The 22548-nt window shown below is 40.1% G+C and overlaps 1 pseudogene; it reads left to right on the forward strand.

Moving 5' to 3' along the window:
* Positions 1–6346: 6346 nt before the first annotated feature.
* LOC100981732 (ADP/ATP translocase 2-like) lies at positions 6347–17690 on the forward strand (annotated as a pseudogene).
* The last annotated feature ends 4858 nt before the right edge of the window (positions 17691–22548 follow it).

A 22548-nucleotide genomic window follows, 5' to 3' on the forward strand; every position in this document is an offset into this window, starting at 1 on the left:
ATTAAATCTTTGCACAATATGGCTTCATACTTTATATCTTATTTTGGAAAATTTGGCCTGGCTTCCCTTGGGAGGTGGAGATGGTGATCCAGGAAGCTTCTGGAAACTTCCTGGTGATATGCACGAATTTAATATCTATAAGTTTATTAAATCCTGAAGGCAAAGGGATTAATGCAAGGGAGATATATTTAATTATTACAGTGGAAACTTTTTGAGAGGCTTAATGGGGGAAAAACTTCTCCATAGAGTAACAAGAAAACATTTGATTTCAAGATATTTATTATTTGCAATATTAAATTGTGCCAATAGATGGAGAAGTTGTTCCACATAAATCAGAAGGCTTGCCTTCTCTTAAGAGGAATAAAGAAATTCAGGTTTCTGGCAAGTTGAAAATGAATTTCCTTAATAAAAATGTGAAGCAGGAAAACTGGGTTACTTATAAATTTTAACAAGACATAATGTTAACAAGGGACAAGAATTTCACTAATTTCAATTAAGTGTACATGAAACTCTTACTGCCTGTACTGTTTTTGAAATTTGGCCATAGCACTTTTAGATAATGTACATTTGTATTTATCTCTGTATTTATACATGGCCTGTACAAAAAGTGTTTTAAATAATGTACAAAACTTTATAAGATAAAAAAGGTAAAACATGCTTAAATTTAAAACAGTAGAGAAAAAAGAATGGGATGAAGTTGGGGTAAAAATCTGGACTGGAGCTTCCCAGCAGTCAATGCAAATAGAGAAACAGGACCAGTTGCATAACCCAATGTCCATAACAGAAAAACAAGCCAGGTGTTAGGAAAGGTACCATATAGTATGAAGACTAGGAATTATATCCTTTAGGAACTTATGAAGGAGATATTGTGTAAGGTGATAAGTAATTTCCTTACATTACACACAATGATACTTTTCACATGACTGCTTCCTACAGTGTCAGCTGATAGGTAACACCGCAATGCTATTCTGTCAGAAGAGTTTAAGATGGAGGGGGCAGAGTGAGCATTATGCATCCCAAAACACTTTCTTGGAGTGTAGCTTTCTGATTGTCTAATTTAATTGAAGGATACAATTTAGAACCCATCAATTCTCCATAAATACTATTTTTCTAACTGAGGATTTGATAAAGATGGAAGGTTGCTGTGAAGATTAAATAACATGTTGCATGCAGAACACTTAGCCTGAGCTTTGCAGGATGTGAAGCCTTGACGAAAGCCACCCATGACCAGCCTGAACCACCTACTACCCTTGGATGAAGGACACATGATACCTCCTCTGGCTACTCTTGGATATCTGTGTGGTCTCTTATGTACATGGTGTATTTTTCGAGTCATTTAAACTGGGCTCACCTTGCCATCCCCCTCTAGTAGGATTCTCTTCAGCCTCATGTTCACTCCTTCCTCCTGTTCCAGACCTCCACGGCTCCTTTGTCTTGGTGAATTTAGGCTCTCCCTTGTCATCTTTTCTTGCTTAGTCCTTTGCATGCTTTGTTGGGATCCTCACTGTCTCTGATGTTCCAGAGAACATGGCTGCCCTAGACCCTGAAACCCAAACCAGGCTCCCACTGTCTCAACCTTTCTAGAATACTGCTGCCCAGATCGAGTTTCCCTCTCTTTACAAGAAGGAAGGTCTGACCACAGCCATCACATTTTATGGCTTCATTCTTGATCAACTTTCTCTAATTCTAGTGAGTCAGTGACACACGTGTAAATTTCTCATAGCCGCTTCTGGGGCTGGAGGTTTATCTGAGAACATTTCTCCAGCTCTATCCAGCCACCACTTGGTTTATTCACATCCATATTCTTTGCCTTCAAACATGGAATCATTGCAAATTCAGGCTGGAAGTGGCAGAGGTCATTGAGTTCATCTGCCCAACCACACACACAAATGTGCACCTTCCCCACACCCACGCCATCTAACCTCCCTTTGTTCTCCATTGCATTGACTGCAAACTCTATCAAAAAGAATGTTGCAGTAATTTTGCATGTTATAGCCTGAGGATATGCTAAGGGTGTATTTTTGCCTATATTTCTGCACACTGGTTGAGAAAATGTGCGCTGAATTCTGTTTTGTTTCCATTAACCTTTTTCTGAGAAATTACTGACCCCGAATATTGGAGCCGCAAATGGATTCTCTTAACAAGTATCCTGTCAGGATGCAACCTCTGTGTATTATGTGGCTTTTAGTCAGCAAATGCTTCCTCTGAATGCATCGACTCCCTTAAGAAGTATTCATTTGAGTGACTTTCTCTGTATAAGGATTTTTAGAAATATTTTTATCTCTGCTGTTTTAGGAAACCTACATTCAGAAGAATTTATAGTTCACCTATTTCTATAGCTGGCAATAGCTATTTAAAAACGTTGCTTGCGATTTTTACTCCTACCTGCTTGAGATTTTCCCAAATCAATTATTTTTCTGATTTCTCCATAGACTCTGTCTTAACCCTGTGCACCCAGTCTTAGGTGAGGTATTTGTATCCTGACATATTTTGCACTTTTCTATCATCCTTGAGAAAATCATGCAAAATTCTTTCCTAGCTCAGTGCAAAGCAGAGTTGTGCCACTATCATTTAGCCTCAACTTAGAGACTGTATGTTGAGATAAAGCAACAACACGATTTTGATCTTATATTATTCAAATGGGACCTGCATGGCCCATTGCAACACTGTCCTGCCCAAAGTTACCATCAGAAAACAGGCCAGGATTGGATATACTTCTAGACAGCAAATTCCATGGGTAGCCACAACACGTAATCTTGGATCATTCATCATTTTCCGGCGATGCTGCCAACAACTCAGAACCCTAAAGCAGCAAGCATGTGAAGACTGGTCTCATGGGGGCTTTTCAGTCCTCCCTTCTCTTCTCTTCTTTATTTTCTATTGTGGCAATTTTTTTTTAAAGACCCATTATAAACAGTGCTTTGTTTCTATCCGTGAATACATTTGGAAAATCTTTGGAATCCTGGGTCTACATTTTTTATGTGTGTGCATAGCATGAATGTGTGTTTGTGTGTGTGAGCATTTGTGTGTGAAAATTGGGGGCCAGGGGAGAGACAGCTGAAGTTGGAGACACTGACAATATAATCACACTGAAAAGCAAGTGCTCCCTAAAGTCTTGCTGGAGAGTCAGCCCAGAAAGCAAAAGGAATTGCATTTCAGACCACCCCATCTCACTCTCTAAAATGCTGACAATGCCCTCAGTTCTAAACCTCAGTTATTTATTTATTTGCTTATTTTGAGATGGAGTTTTGCTGTTTGTGCCCAGGCTGGAGTGCAATGGCATGATCTCAGCTCACTGCAACCTCTGCTTCCTGGCAAAACCTCAGTTATTGGTGACAAGTGAAATAAGGCAGCCTGGTTTCTAGGCATAGCAGATTGGCCTGCAGTGAAATGTCTTAGGAGTATCTTGATCTTTGTCAGAAAGCTAAGCAGAGCTGACTCCAGATGGTACCTGTAGAATAACTGTAATGTTTTTGCACATATTACTTGTATTTGCATTTGTGGGGTATAATCCAAGTTGTGAAGCAACAAGCTAACAGAGGGGCTCTAGGAAAGGCGTTTTAACCCAACAATATCACATTGGTTTTGGCAGCATTGGGAACAGATGAGAGCTGGAAGTCATCAAGGAAGGATGCAGATTGAAAGTCAGGGAGATGACTTTCACATGGCCAAGGGAATGCGTGATTAGGTATGGCAATAGCTGGCAGTTTCTTCCAGATGGGATAATTTTCTATCATCCTTCATTATATGGAGTAGAGATTTGTCAGTTAATGGTGTCATTGGCTCCTCCATATACCAGGAGTGACTTTAAATGAGTATGTTAGACCAAGGGAAAAAGCAGAGGACCTATTATAGCAGGGTGATGTCTACAGAAAATGAAGCTGAGAAAGGATTCATTGGTTTGCGGGAGGGTGGGGAGGAACAGGGTGAGATGGGAAAGAGGTGCAGTGAACGAAGAGAACCAAAGAAGAAGGGAGAACAAACAGTGTCTCACAAAGAGAAGCAGAAATGAAGATAGAATGAGAAAGATGAGAAATGGGAGAAAAATAATTTCAGACAAGAGACAGAGGGCAGGAAAGAACAAAATTAAACACCTCCAAATAAAGAGATGATATGGTGAATGTGATTTTTTTGTCTTAGCAAGACAAAGATAGTAGTCATGCACCATTACTTAAAAATGATGCATGGTAAGCACCGCATAGAAAATGGTGCTGTGTCTTCCACATTAATACAAAACTAGTCCAGGCCCAGCACTGGGTGTAGCAGGGTAGCAAAGTGGAGCTGTTTCTGGGAACCCGAAGGCTGCAGTATGGGCACATTTGCTCTGCTCTGAAGAGCTGGTCCTGAGCGCTGCCTGGGGACTGTTTTCACAGGGCCACAGTGAGCCTGGTTTGTGGAGATCTGAGAAGGTTACTCTAGAGCTGTGTTTTTTCTGCTTGGTAGGAGGATGGTGTAGGGGAGAAGGAAAAGAGAAGAAGCAGAAGAGAGGCATCATTTAGCTGATCTTATGTCTTTGTTTCCTCACTTATAATATGGTGAAATCTAATAGTGTCTAACTCAGAGAGGTATTGTGAAGAGTAAGAGAGATAATACAGCAAGGTTGCTGGCTCAATAAATGTTAGCTTTATTTTTTTGCCCCCACACGTGTTATCTTTAAAAAATGTACAAAATGGCCAGGCACGGTGGCTCATGCCTGTAATCCCAGCACTTTGGGAGGCCGAGGCGGGAGGATCACGAGGTCAGGAGATCAAGACCATCCTGGCCAACATGGTGAAACCTCGTTTCTCCTAAAAATACACACAAAAAATTAGCCAGGCGTAGTGGCAGGCACCTGTAGTCCCAGCTACCCCGGAGGCTGAAGCAGGAGAATTGCTTGAACCTGGGAGGCGGAGGCTGCAGTGAGCCGAGATCACGCCATTACACTCCAGCCTGGGCAACAGAGCAAGACTCCGTCTCAAAAAAAAAAATGTACAAAATATTATTAATATAGTAGTTTTTATTAAGTAAAAATACCAGTTACAAATTCATTCTCATAATCTAAAACACACAACACGCACGCATTGGGAAAGGAGGAATTGCACTAAAATCTTAACAGTGATTACTTTGGGAAAGTGAATCAGCACTACTTTATTTTTTTTCCTATGCTTGTCTGTATTTCGACAGTGAGCATAAGCCAATTTTGTAATAAGAAACACATTATTCTTTAAAAAGCTGAAAGAATCATTCCCAGCAAGGTCTATCTTCTGTCCTCTTTCCCAAACCTCCCAAAATGTAGATGCAACAAGATTCAACATCAGTTATTGTTCTCACCCCTCTGTAAATGTAGATTTATTCTAGGTGGGGGCTTTGATAGTCATCCTACTGGTGCCTTCCTGCCCAGAGAGGAGTGCTTGCATTCTGGGTGAAAGGCCAAAGGAAGTTATTTTATCCTGGTTTGTCACTATGCTTTAAGAAAGGCACCTGACGTTTATAACAAAAGACTTTATCTGCTCGTAAGTGTGCTGAATAAAGGAGCCAGAATTTCAGGCACACCTGGATCTGTCATGACTTTACAAGATCTGCAATAGGAAGCTTAATTATTTGGAGGGCCGTCTTTTTGCATATGGTTTATTAATCTGTGGGCATCGTCGTAAAAATGATGATGCATTTTTTAGCTGAGGCAACCAGAGGCTGGCTTAGTGGAGCAGCTGGTCTAGACTGGAAAGAGTCCCTCTCCAACTGGGTATGCATATGAACCACCTGCGGGTAGCTGGGAGTGCCTGAAAGCAAGCATTTATCAGTGGAGCGGTGCTTTCCCTGGGCTCTGTTTGGAAACAGGAAATGTCATGTTGTGTTTCCATTGCCTCTCTGCTAGAATCCAATGATCAGCATTGTAGGATGTACTGGGATCTGGGTAGTTTCTGGTGGTGATAATGGTTTTAAGGAGCAGGAATGAAGATGGGGTTTGAGAAGGAGGAGGGTAGTGATGGGGTATCCAGTTAGGTTGCCGCAGTCCGGTTGGAAATTGACAGAAACAAAGAAAGAACTTAGATGTCAGTGCCTGTGAATTGCTGTCCATATCAACTTAAGCACTACCTCATATTTTGATCTGCTTTGGCACATTTAGATTTTGGGCAGGGATTTAGCCTTGTCCATGTTGCCAGAGGCTGTGTATGTAATAGAGGCATCACATGCAGTGACAGGTTTGCAGAAAAAGCAACCTTCACTGATACAAGAGATCAAACGAGAGCATTTCCATTGAAAAGTGCAGCACTGGTTTTCTTCCCCTCCACCCCACCGCCCTCAGTGGTAACATTGCTACTCAGAGGCATGTTCAGTGGCTGTCCAAGTGTGGACAATACCTGTGATGCCGATGGATGTTGGACCTAATGTCCCAGGTATCCCGGTTCTTAGGTGGAGAGGCAGCCTGTGGGAGGAAGCTTCCTGAGCAGGGGGCCTCCAGGACTGGGATGCAGAATGCTGACTATTTCCTGAATACAGAGCTTGAATGCAGGCTCCCCAGGTTGTTCCAGCCTTGGGCAAGACTCTGATTCTTTGTCAGAAAGTGAAACTGAAAGCTAAAGCGCAGGGGTTATTCACACCCTTTATTCTTCATTCTTCTGGCTATTGCCAGCTCATCTGAAGGCTTCCAGAAGGCAGAAGGCAGATGAGGGAGGAGAGGAAAGTCGGTGCGTGATTTCCCCTCCTTTTGTGTTAGCGACTCTGTTAAAAGGTATTGTGGTGAAGAAACTAAAAGTAGGAATAAAAAAATGTTTAATAATTTGGGGTTTCAAATGATCTTTCTACTTACATTTCTTCTATGACTTATTGCCCTTACCAGTGAACCCCTTTGGATATGTGAGGGACAGGGCCTTTTGCATTGAGTTATATATTTGGTGTGGGAAATTTGAATTAATCTGTTTTCATGTTCAATTAGATTGATGAGCAGTATGGCCACTCAATGTTATTCCATCTTGACTGCTGCTGAGGCCCTTTAAATGTGTCATGAGTTAATTGATTGATAAATCCACATAAAACATTCTGTGTGCCTGCTATGCACCAAACCTGGAGCAGAGATTCAGGTGACCCAGCCAAGTGCAGTTCTGCTTTCATGGAATTTAATCTAATTATAGGGACAGAAAATTAAGCAAACAATTAGGATACAATGTAGTAAGTGCTCTGCTATGGAAAGTCCCACGTAGAGCACGTAGCAGGGTCCTTGATAGGATCAAGGAAGATATTCTGGAGAAACTGACTTGTGAATCAAGACCTGAAGATAACGTGAAGGTAACAAGGAGAAAGGAGAGACTCGTGTTCCAAGTAGGGGGACCAGCCTGAGCAACACCCCATAATCCCCTTCTACTGTGCATATCTATTTAGAAAGTCATAAGTGACAATTCACTTATGAATTATAAAAATCAAGTTAGAAGATAGTTATTAATAGGTCTCTTATCAAGTAGAACTTCATTTTTCTCCCTCTTACGACGCCTCCCCATTGGACTTTGTGTTGTTGCTACTTGTGTGCATCTCCAGAGGATCTCTGCAGGCTCTGGAAGTCCTTAGTTTTCCTTGCATCTCTCAGGTAGTGGTTTTGCACATGGGCCTGTTGAATGTTGACTCAAAGAATAAACTAATTCAGGGCACATTGGAAATAAAGTCTATGTCCTGAAGCCAACAGGGAAGGCAGCTAATCTTAATGTGTGGTCTTAACCCTTCAGGGCTACCTGGATTGGCCCGTGGCCTAGGTGCAGGTGACCTTTCTGAAGGTTCTGCTTCTTGACGACACTCCTTGCAAATTCTCTCCCTTTTTCCATCAGACTGACTAGGCTTAGCCTGGGCTGAGCACATTGACCTATTCCCTCAAATATCTTTCCTTAGCTACATTCAAGTTGTTCTGATTGCAGGCCCATGCATATCCTTTAGTAAAAGTGAATTTTCATACTCCTCTTTTTCCTCTGTTTTTTGCTAGCTCAACTTACTGGTTTATGCTCAGTTGGCCAGAAGAACGATGGCTGAATCAGCTCTTGATAGTCACCAGGAATTGATATTGCTGTCATTTATGACTTTCTTTCTTCTCTCTTTTCACTGTCTCTTTCTTTCAAGTCCTTATTTCCAGGTTCAACTTGCTTTCCAGTTACAAATCCTGAAAGATTTTTGTTTGTTTGTTTGTTTTTTGTTTTTGATTTTTTTTTAAGACAGAGTCTTGCTCTGTCAGTAGGTTGGAGCACAGTGGGGCGATCTTGGCTCACTGCAACCTCCGCCTTCTGGGTTCAAGCGATTCTCCTGCCTCAGCCTCCTGAGTAGTTGGGATTACAGGCACGCACCACCATGCTCAGGTAATTTTTGTATTTTTAGTAGAGATGGGGTTTCACCATTTTGGCCAGGATGGTCTCGATCTCCTGACCTCGTGATTCACCCACCTTGGCCTCCCAAAGTGCTGGGAGAAAGAATTGTTTTTAAACACAATTTTTGTTGGGAATGTGATTTCCTCCATAATTATCCCTCCTCATACAAAATGGAATAGAACTCAAAAAGTTTAAAATAACTCCTTTGCTCCTAACCTAATTAGACCTTTTAAACTTCTCTTTACGATTACTAGTCACAGGCAAACTAAGGATGGTATATAGTTACGATTCATTCAACACATTAAAAAATTCCATTTATTTCAACACATTTGAAAGTTTTGTATGCCCAGGCTCTGTGGTAGGTGCTGATGATACAAAGATGAATAAGCAGAACCTCTGCCCTCTGCAGGGGTACACGTGAGTTAAAGATGGTGATGGTGGTGGTGGTGGTGGTGGGGTGGGCTGGGAGTGGGGTGTGTGGATGAGAAGGTCCCAGCATGAAGATTTTTGTGCAGCAGTTCTCCATGACACCAAAAGGGAATAGAGCCTTTATTCAGAAGTTTCTTAGACAATTTAGATAGAAAATAGGACCCAGCCCTTTGGGAGATTATAAACTGTTTCCCAACTTCCTTTTTTGCAAGTGGTTATGAAGCTATTTATATTCTTTCAGATTGGGTTCTCTTTGGGCCCTGGACTGGGTGAGGCTGATGTTAGAGGTTAAACTGGGGTAGGCCTGAGGTATTTGGGGAGACTCACACCTTCCAGGTTTTAGACTGGTTCTCAGTGACTTGAAAGAATTGATATACCTCCAAAGAGAACACCTGGATAATTTTGCCACTTTCAAGTGGGTTTTCAAAATCCTCAGTCCTTTGGGGTCTATCACTTTGGAATTTGTGGTATTTGGGAACAATTTACGGGAATTTTTATTTTTACATTCTCTGTGACAAAAGGGACTCATACACAGATAATATTGGAAATATATGAAGGATTAATAAACTGTATTTAGCAATTCCAGAAGCATGTACAATTGACATACTAATTAGAAATAATACCTATCTTTTCATGAAGTCCGCTTCTTAACTAGTATTCATGTTATAATATATAATATAACATATTATATATATATGTATACACACACACACACACACACACACACACACACACACACATATATATATAGTTAAAACATCCTGGTGCCAGCTTTTCACCATGGGGGACTTAGGATAACTTGTGCTGATTTTCAGGCTACAAATCACCTCTGTGTTGTGCAAAGGGACAAATTAACCATGACATAAATCTAATGGGTTGTTTATTTCCAGAAGTAGCAAAAGCTAGAAAACCATGGCAACCAGTGTAGTCAGAGATATGTGAAAGGGACTTATATTCTTGGCAAAAATGAATTTTAAAAAAAGGTGCAGAAAGTCCTGAAACACTTACTAACAGTTGTAGGCAATTTAACTTTTCCTTTTTCCCTCTGGTAGTAGGTTATTTGTTGCTTCCACTGCAACACTTATTTTAAAGTTCTAAGCTCAGTGGCAGAGGCTCAGTCAAAAAGCCCATGGAATGTTTTATAGAGAAGGCTGTGGTAATGATAGTGTATCAATGTGTACCGTGTGCCTTTAGCCACATTCTTTCCTTATGAAAGTCATCTCTTAAGATCTACATGAACTCCATTAGGCCATGAGAAAAATTACTGCACCAATTCTATTACTGGCGAAAAACTTAGCAGCTTAAAGCTGAGTTTGTGGATGGTGAAATTGCTGCTTGGCTGTTGTACTGTTTTCAGTTATTTTATAAACCCATTGATGCTTAATCAACCAGAGCAATCTGCACGTATTTGGTCAACAATAATGGTGCAAACTTTCTAATTCAAAACAGCTGGAATCATAAAATGTAAAGTATAGAAACAGCTATTTTGCTGTCTCGTTATTGCTATTGAGACCAGGTGGTTCAATCAAAGGCAGGAGGAAAGGGCTTAGAAGTCTCCTTCTTTTCCAGAATTTCCCAGCTCTAATTCATTTCTGGGATAAGGTGTTTGTTTCCAAAAAGCTCCATTTAAAATGTACCCAAATTCTTGAGCTGAAGTAAATTTACACTTTAAACTATGAACCACAGAACTCCTGGGCTTCCACCTCTGGAGGAGTGGCCACAGGTCAAAAGGAACACAGAAAGGTGAATGTGGAGGGAAGGTGCAGTGACACAGTAAGTAGTGGTGGGGAAGAGAGCGTTGGGAAAGGATTTTGATGTGAGGGCCAGGCATCCTGGGTGGGTAGGCATGACTGAGGCAGCTTAGGGCAGCCTGGGAGCCTCAAATACCCCTTGATGGGATCTAAGGGTATTAAAGTGTTAGCTTTCATGGTTTTGTGGAGGACTGACCTGGCTACAGCACTTCATTTGTGGGCCCCATTGAGGTGCTGAAGAAGGAAAGGAGCTGTTCCAGCTGCTATAGCTGACTAAAAAACGTCCTAAAATGCACTGGCTTAGAACAATGACATTTATTTAACTCATGGATCTACAGGTGGAGCAAGACACAGGTGCTATTGTAACTCATGCAAATGCTGATCAACTGTCACTATAGATTAGTTTGTATTTTCTAGAATCTAAAATAAATGGTATTATACAGTAAGTACTCCTTTTTGTCTGGTTTCTTTTACTCAGTGTAAATATTTTGATATTTATTCATATTGCTGTGTGTATCAAGTGTTCATTCCTGTTTATTGCTGAGTGGTATCCTATTGTATGGATAGACCACAGATTGTTTATTCCCTTGTGGATAGACATTTGGGCTATTGTCAGGTTTTGACTATTATAAATAGAGCTGCTATAAATAGTTGTACACAAATCTTTGTGTAAACATATATTTTAATTTTAGGAGCGGAATGGCTGGGTTATATGGTAGGTATATGTTTAACTTTTTAAGAAATTTCCAAACGGTTTTCTATGGACTAGTTTGCATTTTCTAGAGTTTTATATAAATGTGATCATCCAGTATGTGCTTTTTCTGTTTGGCTCTTTTTACTCAGCAGAATTACTTTGAGATTCATCCATGTTGTTGCATATATTAGTAGTTAGTTATTTTATTGCTGAGTAGTATTCTAATGTATTGATCCACCACAGTTTATCCATTTACCTGCTGATGGACCTTTGGCATGCTTCCTGTTTTTGGCTACTACAAGTGAAACTACTACGAACACTTGTGTGCAGGTTTTTGTATGGACACATATTTCCTGTTCTGTGTGCAGCTGAATCATTTATGGAAAAGGTGAATTCTTCTGCTTTAAACATCAGGACTCCATCTGCCAGGTGCTGCCACTATTTCTGTCAGCAGCAGGCTGTTAATGATGATCTTTGTGTTAGGGCTCTCTAGAGACACAGAATATGGATATACATAGATAGAGATATAGATAGACAGACACATGACGGGATTTGTTAAGGGAACTTGCTTATGTAATTTTGGAGGCTGAGAAGTCCCACAATAAGCTATCTGCAAGCTGGAGAACCAGGGAAGCTGGTGGTGTAACTCTCAGTCTGAGGCCAAAGGCCTGAGAACGCAGGGGTCCTCTGGTACGAATCCCAGAGGCCAACATCCAGAGACCCTGGAGTTCTGATGTTCAAGAACAGGGTACAGAGAGAGGGAGAAAGGGAGGGAGAGGGAGAAAGAGAGACAGAGAGAGAGAGAGAGAGAGACAGAGAGAGATAGAGAGAGAGAGAGAGAAAGAGAGAGAGCAGGCAAATTCACCTGTCCTCTTCCTGTTTGTTCTATCTGGGGCCCCAGCTGATTGGATGGTGCTGCTCACACTGAGGGCCAATCTCCACTCAGCCAGTATCCCTCAGGAACACCCTCATGGGCATGCCTGGAAATAATGTTTCATTGGCTATCTAGGCATCCTTTAATTCAGCCAAGTTGACGCCTGTTAATAAAATAACCATCACGACCTTCCAAGCATTTTGTAGGCTTAGCTCTAATAATTAGAATAAAATTTTGTAGATGGAGTGAGGTAGGGTCCACTTTCTTCTTTTGCCTGTGACTGGCTATCCAGTTGTCCCTGTACCATTTGTTGAAAATAATATTCTTTTAAAAATATATTTCATGAACTAATTATGTATTCTCTGTTTACTTTTATGTGGTACTGAAGTCTCTGCTTGATTAGCTTAGTGGCCAGCTGTAGGACTGAATGAAGATTTTCTTAAATTCTGTGACCAATCAATCTTCCACCCTTCTGTATATGCTTTGGGGCACACTTTCAGTGCTTAGCAGTTTGCAACCCTACCTTAGCTTTCACTGCCTGCTTGCTCAGAGCCTCCCACTCAGCCAGAGGTGGAAGTTTAGGGTCTTCTCAGGTATTTCCTGGGAATGTGCCCAGCCCTGCCTATGTGTGTAGCCTTCTAGATCCCCAGGAATGTTTTGTAGCTTTTAAAAGCTCCTTATGGACATTTTATTACCAGATTTTTGTTTCAAGGTTTTTGGCCATCTTTTTTTTTTTTTTTTTGACTGAATTAGTTTCACAGCCTCTGGCAGCTTGATGTTAAGCAATTGTGGCTGTTTTTGACAAATGCACTGAGAATAGACTTTTTCTTATTGAGTGACTCTGAGTCAGGACAAATAAAGAGAAACCCTATGAATAGGGCTTTTCATTTCTTTTCCTTAACTGTTATTTTAGGCTCAGGAGTACATGTGCAGGTTTGTTATATAGGTAAACTCATGTCACAGGGGTTTGTTGTACAGATTATTTTGTCACCCAGGTACTAAGCCTAGTACCCAATAATTATTTTTTCTGACCTTTTCCCTCCTCCCACCCTCCACCCTCAAGTAGGCCTCAGTGTTTATCGTTACCTTCTTTGTGTCCATGAGTTCTCATCAATTAGTTCCCACTTTTAAGTTAGAACATGTGGTATTTGGTGTTTTGTTCCTCCATTAGTTTGCTAAGAATAATGGCCTCCAGCTCAATTCATGTGTCTGCAAAAGACATGATCTCATTCTTTTTTATGGCTTCATAGTATTCCTTGGTGTATATGTACCACATTTTCTTTATCCAATCTGTTACTGATGGGCACTTAGGTTGATTCCATGTCTTTGCTATTGTAAATAGTTCTGCAGTGAACATATGCATGCATGTGTCTTTATGACAGAACAATGTATATTCATTTGGGTATATACTCAGTAATGGGATTGCTGGGTTGAATGGTAGTTCCGTTTTTAGCTCTTTGAAAAATTGCCACTGCTTTCCCCAATGATTGAGCTAATTTACACTCTCACCAATAGTGTATTAGCATTCCCCTTTCTCTGCAACCTTGTCAGCATCTGTTATTTTTTGACTTTTCAGTAATAGCAATTCTGATTGGTGTGAGGTGATATCTCATTGTGGTATTGATTTGCATTTCTCTAATGATCAGTGATATTGAGCGTTTGTTTATATGCTTGTTGGCTGCATGGAATCTTCTTTTGAAAAGTGTCTGTTCATGTTCTTTGCCCACTTTTTAATGGGGTTGTTTGTTTATTCCTTGTTAATTTGTTTAATTTTCTTATAGATATTGGATATTAGGCCTTTGTCAGATGCATAGTTTGTAAATATTTTCTCCCATTCTGTATGTTGTCCATTTACTCTGTTAATAGTTTCTTTTGCTGTGCAGTTCTTAAGTTTAATTAGATGCAAATGAGGCTTTTCCAGAGAGCTTTCAGGTAGGTCAAATAGTGGCAATTCTCTGTGGCATTTTAGGAAGCTCTAAACCTGTTCTTTCCTCTCTGGTGGCTGTTAAGCTGCTGGTATTTATAATTTCTAAGGCTATTTTCAAGGCTATTACAGAGCTGGGGAGAGTAGACTAGATAAATTCAAACACCACAAAGCTCGCTCTTTCTAAGTGAGATTCAGCCACTTTTCTTGAATAAATGCTTCTTGGATCCTTGTAAGCCTTTAGTTAATTTGTAGAGCTCTAAGAAAGTTAATTTTAACTATTTTTTTGGACTAGCGTTCTTATTGCTTTTATGGAGCAATGAATTTTTAGAGGTTCTTACTCTACCATACTAGAATTACTTCTCTCCAGTCCCTTCATTCTTACTTGTGTGTTTATCAGCATTAAAAGTCAATGAGAAATAAATGGGCTCCTGGGTGCCTACATACCTCTGCAGAGATGAGGCAATAACAGTGTGTGGTTGTCTAGCATGACTGGTCTGCAGCAGTGAGTATCTGAGAACCTGTTGTTTCAGCTGGAACTTTTCTTAACCTGGAGAGGAGCAAACAGTTTAGACCTGGAGAACAAAGGAAACAACACTGGTCAACAGCAGTGGTTGCACGTATAGGGCTTCTGGGTAAGTGTTGAATGCAGTAGGCTAAACTAATGAAATATCAAAAACTCAACTGTTACGGCTCACTTTTGTCTCATTTCACAGTAGAAAAAGATACCACACTGTGAAAGTTCTTGTCCAGACTTTTGTTTTTAATGTAAAAATGGATGCTTCTGCTTAGAGATAGAGGATATTGTTCATATGTTTCCAGTGCTTGCTTTCCCTTCTTTGACCTCCTATTCATTGATAGTGGCTGAAGCTCACCCATTTATCTCTTCCCTTATTCTTTCCTTTAAGACCAGAGTCCATAGCAGTGAATTCAGACAGTATCGTGTGAGCTGGGAAATACTTGTGTAGAGTGTTGGTTTTTGCATTTACTAACTTCAAAGAATCAAATGAGAAAGTCTAAACCAAGACTGGGAATAACTCCTTATTTTGAACGCATATTTGCCTTTTTACACAACTATTATCTAAAACTAACTAATACACAACTATTAACCAAAGCCTAGACCAAGAGACAATAGTTATGTAAGAAGGCTAATTTGAGTTCAAAATAAGGAATTATTTTCAAAAAACAACAGCTCTAAATGTAGCTCAGTTGCCATTTCCTCTGTGAAGTCTTCCTCATTTTCCCTGGCGGACCAAGTTTTTCCTTTTGTAGCACTTGATACGTCTCATCTTTTACCAACTTCTCATTGTATTATAGGTATTTACCCACATGTTTATCTAGTTTAGTGGTTTTCAGCCAGGGGCAATTTTGCCCCACTTTGGATGTTTGGCAATGTTTGGAAATATTTTTGTTTGGCACATGTGAGTAGAGGGTGGTGCTGGCAGCTAGTGGGTAGAGGCTATGGAGTTGCCAAACATCCTACAATGCACAGATGGCTCTCCACAACAAAGAATTCTCCCTCTCTGAATGTCAGGATTGCTGAGATTCAGAAACTGCTTTGTCCATGAGATTTGAGGGCAGGGAGCTTGCAGCTACACATATAAGACATAATAAATGGTAAACATATCAATCGGTTAAAGAAGAGAGTAAAAAGTCTGTTTCCTTATTGGTCTTGCAGTTACAACCAGTGGTTTGAGGGCTTAAAATGATGCATTTACATTTTTCTTTTCCTGGTCACTGAGAAGGAAATCCAGAAAGATCAAACATCCATTTATTCATATGAGTAAATGTCAAAAATACATGAAAGATGTCAACCTGAGATGCACTGGGGGCAAGCTGGAAAATGAAATCCTGACATTTCTTCAGAAAGGCGTCACTCAGTCTTACCTTAGCTGATGGGGCTGGCACTCCTCATTTGTCAGAATAGGCATGTCCTTTTATCTGAGTTTGTTTTACTCCTCAGTGTGGCTTTGGGTTGTGGATTTGATTTGCCATTCTCTGTTATGCACAGAGTCTCAAGATAACACCATGTACAGAGATGCAGAGAACCAGGCAGCCTGTGCACAGATGACAGAGGGATGGGAGGCAAAACATGAAGGAGAAACTTTCTGCTTCTATTTATTGCCATGTGAAAAGAAACCATGATCTTGCTTGTGGGAGAGAAAAGATAAAGAGCATGGAGGAAGAGATAGCTTAACTCTCCAGACTTTGGGGCTCACTTACAGTAGGCATCACTGTGCAAACTGCACTAGGTGGGGTGGCATCTTCCAGACATTGCTTTTGCAGGGAAAGTGAGCCCAGGTCTAACAACATATACACATGTCCTCTGTCTGTCAGTGTCCCTGTCAGGATATGTGTACACAAAGCAAAAGCACAGGACTTGGAAAAGTTTGTCAAAGGGACTTATGTAAAAATAATTAATGAATAAATGATTTAGGAAGAGATGAGGGTTTTTGTAAAAATTCAAGCAGTTGCTATTCATTGAGTATTTACTCTGCCAGGACTTTTGCTAAATGTTTTCATTTCCTCTTCATTCCTGTGAGTTAAGAATGTTCATCTTTTTATAGATAAAAAAAATGCAGAAACAACAACAACTGAGGTTCAGAGATGTCAGCTAGCTTGCCTGAGGTTGCGGAGCTTGTGTGGTAGAGTTAGGATATGAACCTAGACCAATGATGCATTACTTTAAGGGAAGGGCTTTAGTTCCTTTGAAATCTGCAAAAAGCAAGACAGGCCCCACAGCCCTGGAGTCAAAGCCAGTTCCCAGCCCCGTCCCATCCCTTAGCCACCTGCCTCCTCTTTCCTTTCAACGTGACACATACCAATCTGTCCTTCGCTGAGGACTTCCTGGCAGGTGGTGTCACTGTGGCCATCCCCAAGATGGCAGTAGTGCCCATCGAGGGGGTCAAGCTGCTGCTGCAGGTGCAGCATGCCAGCAAGCAAATCACCACAGATAAGCAATACAAAGGCATTATAGACTGTGTGGTCCGTATTCCCAAGGAGCAGGGAGTCCTGTCCTTCTGGTGCAGTAACCTGGCCAATGTCATCAGATAATTCCCCACCCAGGCTCTCAACCTCACCTTCAAAGATAAAAACAAGCAGATCTTCCTGGGTGGTGTGGACAAGAAGACCCAGTTTTGGCATGACTTAGCAGGGAATCTGGCATCAGGCAGTGCCGCTGGGGCCACATCCTTATGTGTTGTGTACCCTCTTGGTTTTGCCCATACCTTTCTAGCAGCCGATGTGGGTAGACCTGGAGGCAAAAGGGGATTCAGAGATCTCGATGACTGCCTGGTTAAGATCTACAAATCGGATGGGATTAAGGGCCTGTACAAGGCTTTAACGTGCCTATGCAGGGTATTGTCATCTACCAAGCTGTATACTTCAGTATCTATGGCACTGTAAAGGGAATGCTTCCAGATCCCAAGAACACTCACATCATCATCAGCTGGATGATGGCACAGTCCATCACTTCCGTTTGCTGGGTTGACTTCCTATCCATTTGACACTGTTTGCCGCTGCATGATGATGCAGTCAGAACTCAAAGCAGCTGACATCATGTACACAGGCACACTTGACTGCTGGAGGAAGATTGCTCATGATGAAGGAGACAAAGCTTTTTTCAAGGGTGCATGGTCCAATGTCCTCAGAGGCATGAGTGGTGCTTTTGTGCTTGTCTTGTGTGATGAAATAAAAAACTACACATAAGTTAATTCCTGGGATTTTTTCCCCCTGTGAGCAGGCATGTTGTATTATACAACATATCTTGAGCATTCTTAACAGACTCCTGGCTGTCAATTTATCAGTGGGAACTATTTACTGGTTGAAAATGGGAAGCAATAATATTCATCTAACCAGTTTTCTCTTAAAGCCATTTCCATGATGATGATGATGGGACTCAATTATATTTTGTATTTCAGTCACTCCTGATAAATAACAAATTTGGAGAAATAAAAATAAGTAAAATAAAAAACAGAAGCAAGGCAGTTGAGGAGGTAGAATTCAGTCAGCAAGTACCCATTGTCCACTCTGTTCAGTAGAAACCCCAGGAAGTGTTCTTTCACTTGGGTTTTAATGAAGACAACAAAAGAATCAGATAGCACCGACAGAATCCATCCACTATAATAAGAACTGTAGCACTTAATTATACATATATGGCTTATAACTCTTCAGGCCACAAACTGTGGGTGGAGTCATAGACACTGCCACCATCCATATGTCACAGACTAGTCCCCATCAGTTAATGAGGAAACCCAGCCTCTTGTGAAACACTGCAAGATTTTCTGAGTCAAGGGGTTTCTTCCAGGTCCTTATGCATATGTCAGACAGCTTGCTGCAGCACCTTTCATTTCCGTCCTCTATCTTTGACCTGACTACTGCCAGGCACTATCAGTGTGGTGCAGAACTTCAGAGTGTAGGCTCTGGAGTCAGACTCTCACCAATCATATTCTGCTTCTGCCACTAACTTGCAGAGAACTTGGATAATTAGCTTACACCTGCTTTCCTTACTTATAGAATGAGAATAATGATGATTCCTCCATCAAATAGTTGTAAGGATTAACTGAAGGAATCCATTCAAAGTGCTTAGCATGGTGCCTTGCAAACAGACCTCCTTAAAGGTTGGCTATTATTATTTTTAATTGCACTATATCTTCCATGAATGATAAGAAGCAGCAGCATTTAGAAGCTGCTTCGGTAGAGCACTCTTTAAAGAACTACCTGGGGACAAACTCCCTTGGAGCCAGGAAGCTTTTGAATATGGAGAGAAAAATGGGAGAAGATGGTGACTCCCAGCCAAATAGACTGGGCTCCTCTCCTTCTCACATCTCCAAGGCACTGTGGAAAGTTTTATTTTTAATCCAAAACCATAGGTTAAAACTTTTTATTAAACCTGTCATAATAATATCATGTCTGGCATGCCTAAACGTGTAATTTGTGTTATATAGCTATGATTTTCTGTGTGGGTACATATAAACATACATATACACACACACACATAATTTTCTATATATAGAAATTTCTGTATATGTAGATTATATAAAATTCTATATATCTAGACTTTGTAGAATAAAAATTTCTGTATATACCTATATACCTGTATATACCTACATACCTGTATATACACCAGATTTTCTGTATGTGTGCATTTATATATAAATATATACTTACATATACTTAAATATATATAATTTATGTGTGCATATATATAAAACATATGTGTGTGTGTGTGTGTGTGTGTTTGTGTGTGTATGTATTTGGGTGTGCTGGGGGGTAGAGAGCCCTTTTCTGTGATGTTATAAAGACGCTTGATTCTTAAAAAATTTAAGCACAAGTTGAAATGTATATTCCTTGACGCTGGATATTATGACTCGGGAGGCTGGGCAAGGCAGAAATAATTTTAAACAAGCATTTCAGGTATCTTAGAGGCAGGTGGTCCAGAAAGTCCTGGAACAATATCTAAGGTAAAGTTTGTGGAACCAACTTTTCGGGAGAGGTTATCAAAGTGTCCATGATGGATGTCCTTCCTGGTCCCTCTGTTGTCTTCAGAGTTTTTCAGCCTCTTTAATGAATGTGAGAGCTGGCACCACTGAAGTGGAGGGAATTACTCCCCACTCTTTCCAAGTCTTTTTGAGAGTCTTGTTAGACATTTCATTACACAGTAAAGCCACACCCTTCATTTATCTTGAGTTGCAGAGAAATCTGAGTATGAGGTTGTTTTTGCCTAACACTGTTATCAGTGGGGAACACACGGGATTGGATGAAACCTGAATTCACGCTCGTAGGGAAATCCTAAACTTTAAAGACAGGCTCAGTGGAGGCAATATTTAATTCTGCGTACAAGTACCTCTCTCTGTTTGAAACAGAAAGATCCTCATTATAATTGACCAGAGTTCTTCTTTGCAAGTAAGATCATCCACTCTACTAAGTCAAAGCATAAGAGGCATTTGTTAAAAAAATTAAAAAAAGTTTACAAAACCTCCAGGTAGGCCAGGAGACTCTGAGATCAGGAACAATGCCCAAATGCATCTCAGGCCTGTTTCAGGGACAACCCTCCTGCGTTGCTGTGGGAAGTTCCATTATAGGTTTATCTGATTGTAGAATCTAAGTCACATGTCTTTCCAGCTGTATATTGAAGCTGGCTCAAACCAGGTCATGAGAGTTGATTGTTAAGTTTCATATACTTTATTTTTTTAATTTTAATTTTTCTTTATGCTTTTATTGATACATAAAAGATGTACATATTTTAGGGGTACATGTGGTAATTTGTACATTCATTTGATACATTCATATAATCAAATCACGGTAATTGGGACATCTATTACCTTAAATATTTATCTTTTCTTTAGGAAGATTGGAATTATTCTCTTTTAGCTATTGAAATGTACAATAGATTAATGTTAACTATAGTCACACCGATGATCCATTGAACACCAGATCTTATTTCTTCTAGCTACTGTATATCTGTACCCACAAACCAACTTCTCTTCATCCCCTCCTTCCCCATACTATCTCGGCCTCTGGTAAACACCAATCTACTCTGTATCTTCATGAGATCCACTGTTTTTTAGCTCCCACATACGAGTGAGAACATGTGATATTTGTCTTTCTGGGCTTGGCTTAGTTTGCGTAACATAATGACCTTGGGTTTCATCCATGCTGCTGCAAATTACAGAATTTCATTCTTTTTTATGTCTGAATAATATTCCATTGTGTATATATACCACATTTCTCTAACCATTTATCCATTGATAGGCACCTTGGTTGAATTCATATTTTGGCTATTGTGAATAGTGCTGCAATAAATACGGGAGTGCAGATATCTTTTATTATATTGATTTACTTTCTTTTGGGCGTATACCTAGGAGTAGAATTGTTGGCTTATGTCATAACCCTATATTTAGATTTTTGAGGAATTTCCATACTGTTTTCTATAGTGGCTGTACTAATTTACATTCCCACCAACATTGTATGAGAGTTCCCTTTTCTCTACATCCTTGCCAGCACCTATTATTTCCTGTCTTTTTGTCCAGAGCTAATTGTGGTGAGGTGATATCTCTCTGTAGTTTTGTTTTGAATTTTTCTGATGATTAGTGATGTTGAACATTTTTTCATATATCTGTTGGCCATTTATGTGTCTTTTGAGGAATGTCTATTCAGATCTTTTGCCTATTTTCAAATCAGGTTATTATTTTTTGCTATTGAATTGTTTGAGTTCCTTATATATTCTAGTTTTTAATCTTTTGTCAGATGGATAGTTTGAAGATGTTTTTATTCATTTTGTGGATTGTCTCTTCACTTTGTTGATTATTTCCCTTGCTGTGCAGAAGTTCTTTTGCTTGATGTAATCCTGTTTTTCTGTTTTTGCTTTGGTTGCCTGGGCTTTTGAGGTCTTACTCAAAAAGTCTTTATCAAGACCAATGCTCTGGAGCATTTCCCAAACATTTTCTTATAGTAGTTTCACATTTGAGTTCTTAGATATAAATATTTAATCATTTTGATTTGATATTTGCATGTGGTGAGAGATAGAGTCTAATTTTATTCTTTGGCATATGATATTGGATTTCCCAGCATCATTTATTGAAGAGACTCCCCCTTCCCTATTGTATGATTTTGGTGCCTTTGTTGAAATGAGTTGGCTATAAATTTGTGGATTTATATCTGAGTACTTTATTCTGTTCCATTGGTCTATGTGTTGTTCTTGTGCCAGTACCATGCTGATTTGGTTACTATAGCTTTGTAGGATATTTTGAAGTCAGATAGTGTGATGCCTGTGCCTTTATTCTTTTTGCTCAGAATTTTTTTATTTTTAGCTATTCGGGGTCTTTTATGGTTCCATATAAATATTAGGATTGTTTTTCTATTTCTGTGAAGAATGTTATTGGTATGTTGATAGAGATTGCATTGAATCTGTAAATTGCTTTGAGTAGTATTGTCATTTTAACAATTTAAATTATTTCAGTCCATGAGCATGGAATATTTTTCCATGTTTTTGGTGTCCTCTTCAATTTCTTTCATCAGTGGTTTATAATTTTTCTTGTATAGAACTTTCACTTCTTTGGTTGACTTGATTCCTAGGTGTTTTATATTATTTGTAGCTATTGGAAATAACATTGCTTTCTGGATTTCTTTTTCAGATCATTTGCTGTTGGTGTGTACAAATGCTAATGGTTTTTGTGTCAATTTTGCCTCGGCTCAAACAACTGATCAGTGCCTGCCTGTCCCAAATCGGGGAGGTCCCAAAGGGGATAGCTCAGCCCTGTGGAAAGGCTGTCTGGAGATTCATGCCCAGGGGGCCTGCAGAACGTGCCTTCTATAGCACGGTGCTACTGAACAGCCAGTCTGATTTGGCAACTTCTTTGGACGAGTTACAGAGGAGAGTTTCCAGGGCTGGAAATGGTAGTTCCATCTCTACTCTTTCTCTCTGGCTTTCCTCAGGGATATTTTTTCCCTTTAGTCACTCATGATGTTTCCCATGGGTTGAGTCAGGAATGGGTCTCTTGCCAGGGAACCCAAGATGGTGGCGAAGCTGGTTCTCCACTTTAATCTCACTT

Source organism: Pan paniscus, chromosome 11, assembly GCF_029289425.2.
Source record: "Pan paniscus chromosome 11, NHGRI_mPanPan1-v2.0_pri, whole genome shotgun sequence".
NCBI classification, from domain to species: Eukaryota; Metazoa; Chordata; class Mammalia; order Primates; family Hominidae; genus Pan; species Pan paniscus.